A 13,349-nucleotide genomic window follows, 5' to 3' on the forward strand; every position below is an offset into this window, starting at 1 on the left:
TGTACCATTCCCATCCATGTGTTTATCTGAGCCAATCCCAACATTTCTTCACCAATTACAGTCTCTTCATCCCAACGGCAGGGGCTAATTGTAAGAGAGTGGACATGTTGGACCTCCAGCCTAGGAAATCAAGTTGTAAAAGTTCTGCAAACTTATTTGGTGGATTTGAGGAAGCCACAACATCTCAACCTCTGTTCTCCACCTGTAAAACTGTAAATAGTACCAACAGCGCAATGTATTTGCAAGAATGAAATAATAACAATGTTGTGAAGCCCATTGCATATTGCAGTTGTTGTAACCACACTCAAATACATTTCTGATACAATAATGATGTGGTTTAAAGCTGCCATAACAAATTGATGGCCATGGAAAATATTTCATTGCGCAAGCCACTTCCTTCTGTACCAAGACTTGTGGTGCATCGTTTCATGTTGGAATTGGCTTTATAGGGGAAAGTGGGCAGGGTTATGGAAGCTCTGAAGACAGGGGTACATGACAAACTATTGACTTCATAATTGGGTGATTCCTGCATGTTTTCTGATAGTGTGATATATGCAAGTGCATTCTGTCACCTGTGATGCAATAGCTACTTTGTGTGGTGTGGTATCAAATTACCCTTGTTCTATTAGCACAAGTATTTATGCTTGTGCAACAGAACTTCCCCTTCTCCTTTCCAAATCTGCTCTGGGGTAGAGGAACCCCCCTAGAACAGATTTAGGGAGAGATGGAAGGAAGGGGGAAAGTTCAGTTGTACAAGAGTAAATCCTTGCACTAATGGAACAAGTGGCAAAGCGCTACTTTGGATACAACCCTGTGTGTCTCAAAAGGTTGATATTACAGTGATATGTTGATGAGCACCAACTCACCTCTTGTTGTATGAAATCTAAAGCACGATCTGGTTCCTTGGTGGACCGCCTTCCAGCATTAAGCTCGGCTTTCCCCCTTTTTATGGAGCATTCCATCTAGGGCAGTCTTCCATAACAGCTGTTACGGACTACAGCTGTTGGTTGTTTCATACAAAACACCTGGTGGATGCAGAGTTGGTGCTGGTTTTGCTCTTATTAAACTTCTGCCTAAGTAAGGCTATGCATGTCTATTAAAAGTCCACTTCAGTGGAACTTGCTTCCTGTTATTTACATACAGAGGAGGAGCTGAGGTCTCTAAACAAGTACCTGAGGTCAGTGATGGAATGGACCTGAGTTTGCTCTTGGATTGTAAGGTAGTAGTGTCTGTGGCCAGGATTGATTTTGTATAGTTCCAGCTGTACCCTTTTCAAGAGGAGAGAAATGTAGCCACTGTCAAATGCCTTGGTCACGCCCAGATTGTTCCAACAAGCTCTACGTGCAACTTCCTTTGGAAAGTGCCGTTGAGAACTGAAGCTACTGCAGATTGCTGCTACTAGAATAGATTAAATTAACAAAAAAATTAACCAGGATTCTCCAGATCTAACCCTGATTCCACCCCTAAACTGAGGATGAGACTTAACCTTTATATAGCATATTTCAGTTTTGTAGCGTACAGATAAAAATAAGAACAGCTAAAAACAGAAAAAATAATAATTAAAAAACAATTAAACACTGGTAGATTTTTTTTTTAATGTTATGTGTGTGTTTATGTAAAATAACTAGCAATTCGAATTGTGCCCATAAACAGAATGGTAGCCAGTCTTGACCCTTAAACAAATTTGGCCCGCCCATGAGGCACACTGAGGCAGTTGCCTCGGGCAACAGGTCTGGCCTCCAAGGAGAGCACCGCTTGCTGCCTCCTGCGCTTGTCAGTGCATGGGGGACTGTGGAGGTAGAGGCAGTGGTGGTTGGGCTGTGGAGGAGGGAGTGGTTGAGACGGGCAGGTGGCATTTTCTGCTTTGCCTCAAGCAGGCAAACATCTTGGGCTGGCCCTGAGTCGAATTATCCTCACGTTGCAAAGGGGAGGCAGAGAATTGTGGCTTGTCAAAGGTCAGCTGTTGATACAGCTGGCTAAGTGGAGATTTTGAACTCAGAAGCAAGGAATGGGATATAGGAAGCTGTTTTAAACTCAGAAACCTCGACCCATCCAGTTCAGTGTTGTCTACACTGATTGGCAGCATTTCTTCCCAAGATCTCTTCTACTTTGAAATTCCAGGGACTGAATCTGAGACCTGTAAGCAAATCAGATACTCTACGACTGAGCCATGATAATAAATTACCTACAACACAAGCAACTTCCCTCCCCTTTTACCACCTCCCTGCATGAGCTCAACCACTTAACTTCTTGCACTTTGTACAGCCCTCTTCAGGTGGTTCTCCCTCATACAATTACCACTGTTTTATGGGAAGCAGAGGGGCTGCCACTCCTTTGCGCATCACCAGCACCACCTTCACAATCCTCCACACCTGGTGGCTGAAAGTCTGTAGCCAGGAACCTTTTCTACTCACTTAGACTCCCTGTGTGACCCAGAAAGCTGATATTCTCGGGTTCAAAATTATTCAGGGAGCCTACATGAATGAAGCAGGCTAGTTCAGCACCAAACTATGGGAAACTGTGGGAATGGTGATGGAGAGACAGAAGCAGAGAACACATCCCTGATCCTTATCTCCCATCATAGTAATTGTGTAAGGCGGGCATCCCCAGCCTGTGGCCCTCCAGATGTTTTGGCCTACAACTCCCATGATCCTTCGCTAAGAGGACCAGTGGGCAGGGATGATGGGAATTGTAGTCCAAAACATCTGGAGGGCTGCAGGTTGGGAGTGCCTGGTGTAAGGAGAAGAATGCCTGAATAGGGCTTGCATCATTCAGGACAACCACGATCATAAGTTTAAACATAGACTTAAGACACTGTGATTGCATTAAGAGTTTGGCTCTGTGGACTTAGCCTTCTAATCTCAGGTGAGTCGTGAACCCATTTGGTAACCTTCACAACCATCAGCATCAGTATCCCTATCTATAAAATGGGCGTAATTGACCTGACCACAGGATTGTTTTGAGGATGAACAAAGTATGCTAAGTAAGTAGAAAAGAGAGGAACAGCTCTTTTTAAAACATGCACAGTAAAAGTGTTATAAAATTGGAAGCCAGAACAGTTTCAGTTGTCTACAAACTAAAGGAACCCAAACCAAACACATTTCAGCATATCCATTCTCCTTTTTAAATTAGATTTCACATTGCAAAAGAATAATAATAAAATGGCGCAACTGTGTTGTAGTATCCTTATGCAGATTCCTCTAATCAGAGAGGAATGTAACTACTTAATACTCACCACTACTTACCCTCCTGCACAGTACAGCTTTGAGTTAAGCCACAAAAGAGTGTTTAAATGCTGTTAAGGGACAGATCTACAAAAACAAATTTAAGGCCAGGCCAACAAAATCCAATACTGGTGAAAGCTGGTTTCACCGCTCTTGAATTCCTTGTGCTAAATTCCACTGCCATGTAATAGCCAAGTTCTATCTTGTTAAATTACATTGGCCGTAATACTAGTCTACCATAAACAACATAACTGGCAAACCATTTCAGTAGCTCGACCGGTAATGTTCTTCCCTTCCGATTGAGAGTATTCATTGACTGTATTCATAGTTTTTGTATACAGTATTAACAGTCTTCTTTTTTTGTCGCTTTCACTGTCCTTGTTTATGTCTCAAACTACAATGCGCTTTGGATCCTTTGTTATTATGTATGTAATAAAGAGACAGGTATGTCCTTGGTTAAAAGTGTAGTTTAGCAGTAGATACCAGTACTATAATATTATTTGTCCCTTGGGGTTTTTTTTATTCCACTCCATCCCAAAAACTCGTGGTCGGTGGTTACATAAAAATCTCAATTAATGCATCACAATTAATTCCAGTAGCATCTGAAAAACCCACATATTTGAATGCAAAATTATCAAACTGGCTGAAACCCATCTCATCCTTCTCTCTAGTCTCTCCTGATTCATTGTCTCTCACCTGTCACACAAGTCTGTAGTACTTGGCATCCCATTGATGGCACCACATGTCCACACACACACACACACACACACACACACACACACTGCTTAAATTTATCTTGCATGCTACAGTGATGTCATAATATAATTCAGTTCTGCTTGGAGAAGGATTTTATCAGCATTAAAGGTACCACAGTGCTTATTGCTGCAGTTTTCTTGCATACAATGAAATGCATCATATTGACGTTGCCAAAAGTTGCAACCCAAGAAAGAGAGACATAGGCAGTGTGTAGTCCATGGTGGGGAACCCTTTTCAGTCTGGGGCCTGCATTCTCTCATGAGCTCCCTTCCAGGGGCTGCATACTGGTAGATGGTGCAGTGCTCCAATCCAGCCAAATAAAAGTTGACAGTTTCTTCGCATGCATGTGTGCATGCCCACACCTCCATATTCTTTCTTGTCAGTCAAGAGGCGGTGTCACAGTTCAAGGAAACATTCTAGAAAAGCAAAAGCAATTAAGGAGGGTATGGCCTTCTCAAGGTGATGCGGTCTCAGAAGAGTTTCAAGGCCAAATAACGAGGTACAGAGGACCTAAGATGTCCCACTCTTGGTGTACCACATAGTCTCTCAAGCTTGTATCAAGTGGGTCTCTGCCTTGCCACATCTGATAAGTTAATGTTCATTGCCATCCTCTCTTAGGCAGACTCTCTCTTCGGGTTAAGCAGAGACTGGTTTGAGCTAAACAAGAGTTTATTATTGATTGATTGATTGATTGATTGATTGATTGATTGAATTTATATACCACCCTATACCTGGAGGTCTCAGGGCGGTTCACAGAACCTGCAACCAAAATGCAGTGCTATGGGAATTTAACTACCTACCAGTTTCCCACCTCAGCTGAAGCATAAACAATGCCTGTTAAGGATAGCTAGCACCTGATACTCATTCCACTATTTAGTTGGCATTTTAGTCTCTTTAAAGTTGCTGTTAAAATTCAAGCTCCGGTCCCTTCTACATGTTTTTTTTTTTATGGTTGAATATGGTCTCCTCTACTTGGGAGTTGGTTGGACTTCTTGAACGCTGAGATCCATCCCAACTCTGATTGGGTGGCATATTGCAAGCAGTCTGGTGAGCAGATGGACCATCCTCCATTATAGAGTGGAAGGCCTTTTTCATCCTCTTCGCCAGTCATCAGATAATCGGGGCATGGCTTTATGTTCCATGTCAGCACCAACTTTCAGGTTCCCTATGCTGTTGGGAATACAATCTTCCGTGTTTCCGCTTTCTCTTGGCTTTTATGAGCAGCATAGTGAAAAGAAGAGAGTGGCAAATGAATATTTCAGAAATACAGTTCGTTTAAAATAGATTGACTGCAAATTATATTTTAATGTTGTTTGGATATGCATTTACTTTTCATGAAAGGTGACAGGATGATGTCAAAGAAGAATGAAGCACAGAAAACGGGACAGCTTTTGCCTTAATAGCTTCGCAAGCACCAATATCTTGGTTGGGACTCGGCCCATTCAGTTCTTAGCATTTCTGCCATGGATGCCAACAAGATAACAAGAACAATCTTTCATGGTTCTTTTTCTCAAGCCCATGAAAACTGAACAATCAGTTCATTTCAGTAAAGCAGGCCTGCATGCAACCACCAGGCATTTATTGTGGTCTGCTGGATTCTTGACACACGCACCCTACACCATTTACACCATTTATGCAGACCCAGAGCCACAGATCATTTGCTTTGTATGCAGAAAGTCCAAAGTTCAATCCTTGATAGGTCTAGGCAAGGTTTGGAGAGACCACTCTCTGAAACCCTGGAGATCTGTTACCACTAAGTATAGGCGGTACTGAGCCCAATGAGACATGGCTTTGTACGCATTCTCAGACTTCCAACTGCATCCTTTTCCATCTACCTTATGGGTTGATCTTAAATGACAAATGAAGCTTCTTATTTACTTTTGTCCGGAAATTATATACTGTGCTGAACAAGAGACATGATGGCACAGCTATAGCTAACTTATAAAATGAAAGTTGGGTTGGTGAATTAGAAATACTGAGCAAAGTAGTTCCTGACACAGTGTTTGCGGTAACGTGGTATCTCCCGCTTTCTGTCTCACGTTGGATAAAAGCTCATATTAAAACAAATTTGTCCACACTTGTTGCATTTAATATATTGATAGGGCAAGAGTGGTTATAGATTGCACCTAATGATTCTTGTTTTGTAGTTTCTGAGCTAGAAAGTGGTGCAAAGCACTGAAAATAGGTTATTGGATTTATATTTTTAAATCTAGATTTCCAAACAGAGTAACGTTAAGCATGTTGTTGTAAAGTGATAGACCACTCATAGTTATTCACAGGCTGAAGTATTAGCCGCAGAGTTTTCCTCCAATTTTCATGGGGATGCAGCAAAAAATGTCGTCCTGCAATATTGGATTCATCTTTCTTTCCCTTTTTCTTTTTGAGTGGGTGGATAGACAGATTTTAATAATTTTTATTCCTTACCTTTAAGTATGAGGTGGTTGATGCTTTCTATATCTTCTTCTTCAAAGGGGAGAAAAAACCTTAGGCCACCTCTTATGCAAAATTGAAAAATGAAAAGTCACCCACCTCCCTGTCCCTGAACATTTCCTCCACTTTTGAGGGGGGTGCAGAAACGTTCTGTGTAAATGTGATGGGTTGTGAAACAGACATTTGTACTACAATAGTGTGGTGTAGTGGTTAAGAGCGGTGGACTTGTAATCTGGTGAACCGGGTTCGCGCCCCCGCTCTTCCACATGCAGCTGCTGGGTGACCTTGGGCTAGTCACACTTCTCTGAAGGCTCTCAGCCTCACTCACCTCACAGAGTGTTTGTTGTGGGGGAGGAAGGGAAAGGAGAATGTTAGCCGCTTTGAGACTCCTTCGGGTAGTGATAAAGCGGGATATCAAATCCAAACTCCTCCTCCTCTTCTTCTATAGCAACAACTATAAACTGAGAGGAGCTGCATAGCACCATCCTGGGTATGTTTTTGCTACAGCACAAGGATGCACCATTGATGGATGCAGATCCACTCTAGTGACCTTAAGACTGAGTTCAAGTGCCCAAGTGCTCTTTTGTGCTTGTCTTTTGGCTTACACCAAAATCTAACACCTTAGCCAAGACATTGGTTTTATGCTTTTCCATGATGGGGAGGGGGGGACTGCTTCAGTCAAGAGTTCTGGGTGTTATGGGACCTCTTCTCAACCAGCTCCTCCACCATGGAATTGTTGAGCTATTCCATCAGCCTAACTTACAGAGCAATGGTTGTACACCGTATGCTTGTGTTACTGTTCAGACCCCAGGACACTGTCAGGACCAGTGTAAACCAGGTGTGAATTGGGATGCACGTTCAAATGCAGACACCACCCACTGCTTTCAATAAAGTGTGCATTTGGGTGTGCATATCCATTCTTAACATGTCTCCCTGGCGAGCTGGCACAGGTGTTTGTACATCCACACCCTAACAGTTTTTTCCTGGTGCAAAGTACATTTGGAGAGTTACCATTGCAGAGTAGCTGCATTTAGGATAACAGTCCACACCAAGAGAGCTTGCAGTATCCCTCTCAGAAATCATATCTTCTGGATTAACGCAGCATCCCTATTATACGTCTGTGTCAAGGGATATAGAGGTACTGATTGATATATCCTAATCTAGAAAATATATTGATTCTGTATCTTGTTTGTGGCTGCACAATGTTTTTCTCATCTGCATGGCTATCTGTAACTTTTTAAAATGCAAACAAATGTTTGCAAAGAGCATTTGACAGCAGCGACTCCTGTTGGGGCATTTTGGTTTGTAATAACTGGGGACTTGGCTTTTTAGCAATTTGTATTAATACCAGCTTTTTGGATCAACAAAATGTAGCTTAACAACTGCCTTTGCCTGGCTCAGTGAAAATCCCTAAAGTAGTTACATTGTGTCCAGATGCAAATTTGACAGCACTGCATTAGGAGATTAAAACACCAACACACATTTATTTTTTATTTTATTTTATTATTTTTATTTTCAAAAGCTGTTTCTTGTCAGATAACTGTTTATATTTTTAGCTGTTCACTCTTTTTTAAACAAAAGCATCCTGTTACCCCCAAAGCCTCATTTCGAATGGGCCAGTAAGAATATGTCTTCTCCTGGTTAATTCTCTATATAAGGTTTCACACACTGTAACATTGTGTTGTGCAGGAAGGGAACCAACATTTCAACCCATTCTCTTTTACTATTGAAAATAGTGTTCAGACCACTAGAAATAGCAAACTGCTTGACCCAAGTTGGATAAGCAACTGAAGCACCTGCCCAAGGAACTCACTGTTCTAAGAGATATGTTATTTTCAGAGTAGACCCCTTTATCTTAATGGGCCTACTTGGAGTTTGACTTAGTAGGATACCACCTATTATTTGAGGGGATAATAAGTCTCTATATCCTTCCCCAGTTGGATACCTTTCAGATGTTCTGGGACTCCAAATTCTAAGAGCCCCAGCATGGGCAATGACCTAGGATGATGGGAGTTGTGGTCCAAAACATCTGGACTACAACAAGGGCTGAACAAAGATGCACTGTAGCCTTTGTGAATGTGGGGGGGGGGGGACGGACCACATATGCAACTATATGAACTTGTTGGAGTTTCGAAAGCAGCTTGGACTTCAGTGGCCGTCAGAGTTTCTTGCTCAACTCAGAAGGTTAATCTTTCCTTTGTCACTGCTTCTACTGTCCATCTGTCCCTAGTTTCTCTGAACCTCCTGCCTTCCCAACTTGGTGCTGTTATCCTTCTCATGCTGTTTCATGAAGGACATGCTTAAAAGTGCAAGAAGTGTGTTAAGGAGCTGGGTGTTGTGTTTAAGATATGATTGCAATTCAAAGAGAGAGTTAGGGGCATGTTAGTGTCTTCTAAAAAGTGTTACAGTTTTGGCTCCTTGACCATTTGGTTCGTTGCATGAGGGATGATGCTGGATGAGATTAATGTGGATAGCTGCTATTGACTAGAAGCAGGATTGATTCCGATTACCTTGAGCATAACTGTGATCACAGAACCTCAGAAAGCACATGGGGAAGTGTCCATGAATGAAATGCTCTTTGCCTTTGTGAAATTAATATGACATGCTACAATCCTAACCCCACGTACCTTTGAGTCAGTCCCACTGAATTCAACAGGACTTATTTCTGAGTAGGCATGGATATGATTGCTCTGTTAGTAATATAGCTAAGCTAGAATCCTTCTCATTGATGTGCTAGCTTTACAAGGGTAAGGAGCGAGTTTATTTTGTCCTAAATGTTGATTACATTTATATCCCGTCTTTTGTCCAAGGAGCTCAAGGCAGAATATAGGGCATTTTCCCACTGCCCCTTTACCCTCAAAACAACACTTTTGAGTAGGTTAGACTGAGAGAAAATGACTGGCCCAAGATCACCCAGTGAGCTCCATGGCTGAGTGGAATTTTGAATCTGGGTCTCCCAAGTCCTAGACTGACGTTCTAACCTCTACATTGGGAAAGTAGAAAAGAAAAGAAAAGTTGATATCTCATTTGGTGCAACCCTACCGCTTAGCAGAGGTGGCTCTGTTTGTCTGAATGTATACTTTCTATTGTGATTCAGGAAAGAAGCTTAAATGAAGGCAAAGGGGACCCAATGAGACTGATGCTTGAAGGTATTGAATTGAGAAATTGAGTTGAGAGAGTGAATTTTCCCAGCTATTTTCATGTTTGTTCAGAGAATTTACAAGAATTGTGTTTGGTTATTTCAGTACCCCAAGCAGAAATTGTGTCGCCCTGGTAACACTCTTGTGTCTTTGTCGACATGTACAGTAGTTGTATAACCCTGACTGGGCCAGCAAGAAAATTGTGGGTTGTGTAGTAAAGCAAGAGAAACATCTGAACATCATCATCATCAGGCAAAAAGGGGATTTTTTATTGGACTGGTATACCCTGTGCAGACATTCATTTTGTACGTGTAGTGGTAAGAACTACATTAGCCTGATGTACAGGTCCCCATGTGATGTTCACATGTTTGGATAAGGGGATGCATGCAAAGACTCAACATTCAGGCAGAATCTGGGCACCTTGATCTTGTGGCAAGCAAATTGCGCAGATTGGACCTCTCTATGCATGTTGAGATCTGTGTGTGCAAAACTTTGACTAGTGTGTGGCCGCCAGGCAGGAGGAAGTGGAGCTGGCACAATCCACCGCCGTACATTCAGGTTGATCATCTCTGTACAGTTAATATTGAGTTGTATGAATGCATTTTCATAGTCAAGACTAAGAAACTGCTTTATATACCCAGTGAGATCACTGATCCACATAACCCAGTAGTGCCTTTTGTGAGCAAGGCTTTGTCTCTTGGGTCTCCTCCAGGTCTTTTATCTGAAGATGCAAGGAATCTAACATGAACCTTAAACCTTCAAACCTTGGCCTCTGCTTCTAAGCTCTGGCTTCTCCTTGATTGCAGTAATCAATTATACTACGCACTTCTGACATGAAAAGAAGTTGAGAAACTCCATGTATTCTGATTTTAACTACATGGACTTCCATTTATTTATTTTATTTTAAGGTGTCCTGGTGAAGGAATAAAGCCTTTCTTCCATCTTGTTGAAAGCAACACTGACCCAAACACAGTCACTTTTGTATCTGAAAGGTCATTATTTCAAGACCACTCTTCAATGTGATCAGTCTGCATTAATTTGTGTTTTCCTATAGGCTTCATCAGTATATGAAATTTCATAATTATCTTGTGCCAGTAATTAAAGCTTATAGTGTTAGTCCGATTTTAGAGGGTTGTTTCAATGGCTGTGAACTGATTAGAGTGAATTTAGTGGCTTAGGAATCCATCAAATCTACTTTCGGGGGTAAACTTTTATTAGAATTAAGCATTAATTGCATATTATACTAATCCACAACTTTGTGGGATTTCCCTACCACCACATGATTTGAAGGTATATCTTAAGACTCTTAAATTGTGAAAGCATAATAGATAGAGTTGTGCATCGGGGTGGTGGGAAAATACTGTGCTGGGTCAGGTTTTTGTTTAGCATTTTTTTAAAAAATAATAATACTGTGGATACTTTTGATATATAATTTATTTAGAGACTGTCTTTCAATGTTACTCCTCCCAAAGCAGGTGAGAATACATCTAAATTGAGTATCTAGATGACTTAAGTTGTAATCTTGTGCCTACTTCCTGGGGGCAAATCCTACTGAACTTACTTCTGAGTAGACATGCACAGGATGCACTGTTAGCAAGCTAAATGTATTCATAAGTGAAATAATCAGTTTTCAGTGTGTGCGTGCCCTGAGATCTCCCCCTCTGCTTGTAGGCATTACGTTTTTCCTGCGCATAGACCTGTCTTACTTGGATTTCCTGGCCTTATGTATTTATACACAGAGGGTGGTTTAAAGGTTACAAATGTGATCCTGTCAGATTGACAACTAACTGTTCTAATGAGGAAAAAATCCTCAAAGCATGAAATTTGAATGAAATGTGTGATTATAATTCAAGAACTGTTTACCCAGATCTCTGGGGACCTCCCAAATAAATGCAGAGCAGGGAAGTTAGATAAACCCTCTGTTCCCTCTTCCCTCTCTAAAATATACATATGGACCTACACTCTGCGTAGATTCGTAAGGAAGAGTACAAAATAAAACTTTACCATTAGCAAAAGGCGGCTGCTTAGAACTGACGTTGCCACCTCTTGCTGTTTATTAATACTGTATGTGTTTTGTTACCACATTGAGTAGTAAGGAAATAGGTGCTTTGAATTATTAAAGTTGATTCTGGAGAATAGCTGTATGCTCAGATGGCATTTGCTTCAGCATATGCAAATTATTTAGTTTCATTTGGGATCAATTCCCAGGGGTCTTCCTTTCCTGTGATGCTCTGAATTTGGCAAGTTTAAGCCAGTCCCAATCTTCTCTCTCTCTCTCTCTCTCTCTCTCTCTCTCTCTCTCTCTCTCTCCCCCTCTCCCCCCCCCCCAACCCTCTTACCCTCTCTCCCCATTTTTGGCTTAGCTTGTACAGTGCAAAAGAAAATTAAGAAGCGGAATCCACCCACTGGTGTATTGTGCAATGAACATGCTTTATTTTTCCAACACCATGGACAAAAAAAATTATATGAATACAGGAAAACAGGAGTTTTCGTTGGTGTTTATACATTGGTGGGTAGGGGAAAGTTTTCCTCCACCTTAACAAAAGAAATTGATGAGGTGTTTTGTTGTTGTTGTTAGAAAACAGTTTTCACCTGTCCAATACATTAAAACATTAGCAGCAAGCTTCATTTCATTCCAAATATTTTCCGGGCCAATCTCCTGTAATGATAGCAGCAAGCAATTTTCAAGATCAGCATTCAGAAGCAGTTGCATTTGGGGAGGGTGGAGAACAACCCCCCCTACAATACCCAAACACACACACACACACACACACACACACACACACACCGTCCGCCTCCACCATACCGAACCCCCCCCCCCAAAATGAAAAGAGCAAGTGCTCTGTTGGGGGGGGGGAGGTCTATAGTAGCCTGTCAATTGATTTCCCTTTAAGCATTAAATGCCAGCTCTGAAGCTGAATTACGTTCTATGCCTCTAACCTATTTCCTGCTTTCAAAAGAAAGCCCAGTGACTTTGCGGTGGGGGGGGGGCGGTGGGGGGGGAGAGAGAGAGAGAGAAGAGAAAAAATTAAAAAGAGGCTAGGGCTTGAAGCAATCTTCCTCTGTTTCATTCTCAACCCTCGTTTTGTAGGTTGTTGACCAGGCAGTCAGAAAACACTGCTCCTCTCTCCTTTTGAGCGAGGTCAGAGACGGGGGGGGGGCTGCTGGGTGGGTTTTTTTTTATTCCCCCCCCCTTCTTTTTCTCTCTGAGTCGAGTTCTCAGGCAGCTGCGTACAATGCTGGGAGCCAGCCAGCAGCAGAGACAGATGGTAGAGTTATTAGATGTGCATCATACGATTCCCTTCCTGCCACTCGCTTTTTAATCAAATTAAAACAAAAAAGAAAGAGAGGGAGAGAGAGAGAGCGAGGGGGGAGTCAATTAACTGCATTTGTATTCTCTTCAATAATGGACCCTATTCCACTTTTACCCTAAGGCAGTTGAGTGGAAATTTTAGGGGAGAAAAGAGTGTGGCTGGAACTTGTGTTTTTTGTTTTGCTTTTTGGTGGGGAGATTTTTTTCTTAAAAAAAATAAATCTTTATTTTATTTTTCTTTCCAAAATCTCTTTTAAGAATCACCGTTATTCCAGGGTGTGGAGTTGTGTTTTTTTTTTGGGGGGGGGGGAATCCAAGTGAAAAAGTTGAAGCTATCTCTTCTTGCATGCACTAGGAATTGCGGCTAAATCGGGACTGGGAAGGCTTCCAGATTTGCTGTGGAAAGTTAACTGTCTGACAGAAGAGTCCTAGCCACCTCCTCTCCCCCCCCCCTCCCCGCACCACCCCACCCCTAACGTCAGGAAT

General features: G+C 41.9%; 1 protein-coding gene across 13 annotated transcripts in view; it reads left to right on the forward strand.

Moving 5' to 3' along the window:
* The window catches only part of TCF4 (transcription factor 4), a 340,129-nt gene that overhangs the window by 224,502 nt on the left and 102,278 nt on the right, over positions 1-13,349 (forward strand). The gene's annotated exons all lie outside the window — the stretch shown is intronic.

Source organism: Podarcis bocagei (assembly GCF_964188305.1).
Source record: "Podarcis bocagei genome assembly, chromosome: 11".
NCBI lineage: Eukaryota > Metazoa > Chordata > Lepidosauria > Squamata > Lacertidae > Podarcis > Podarcis bocagei.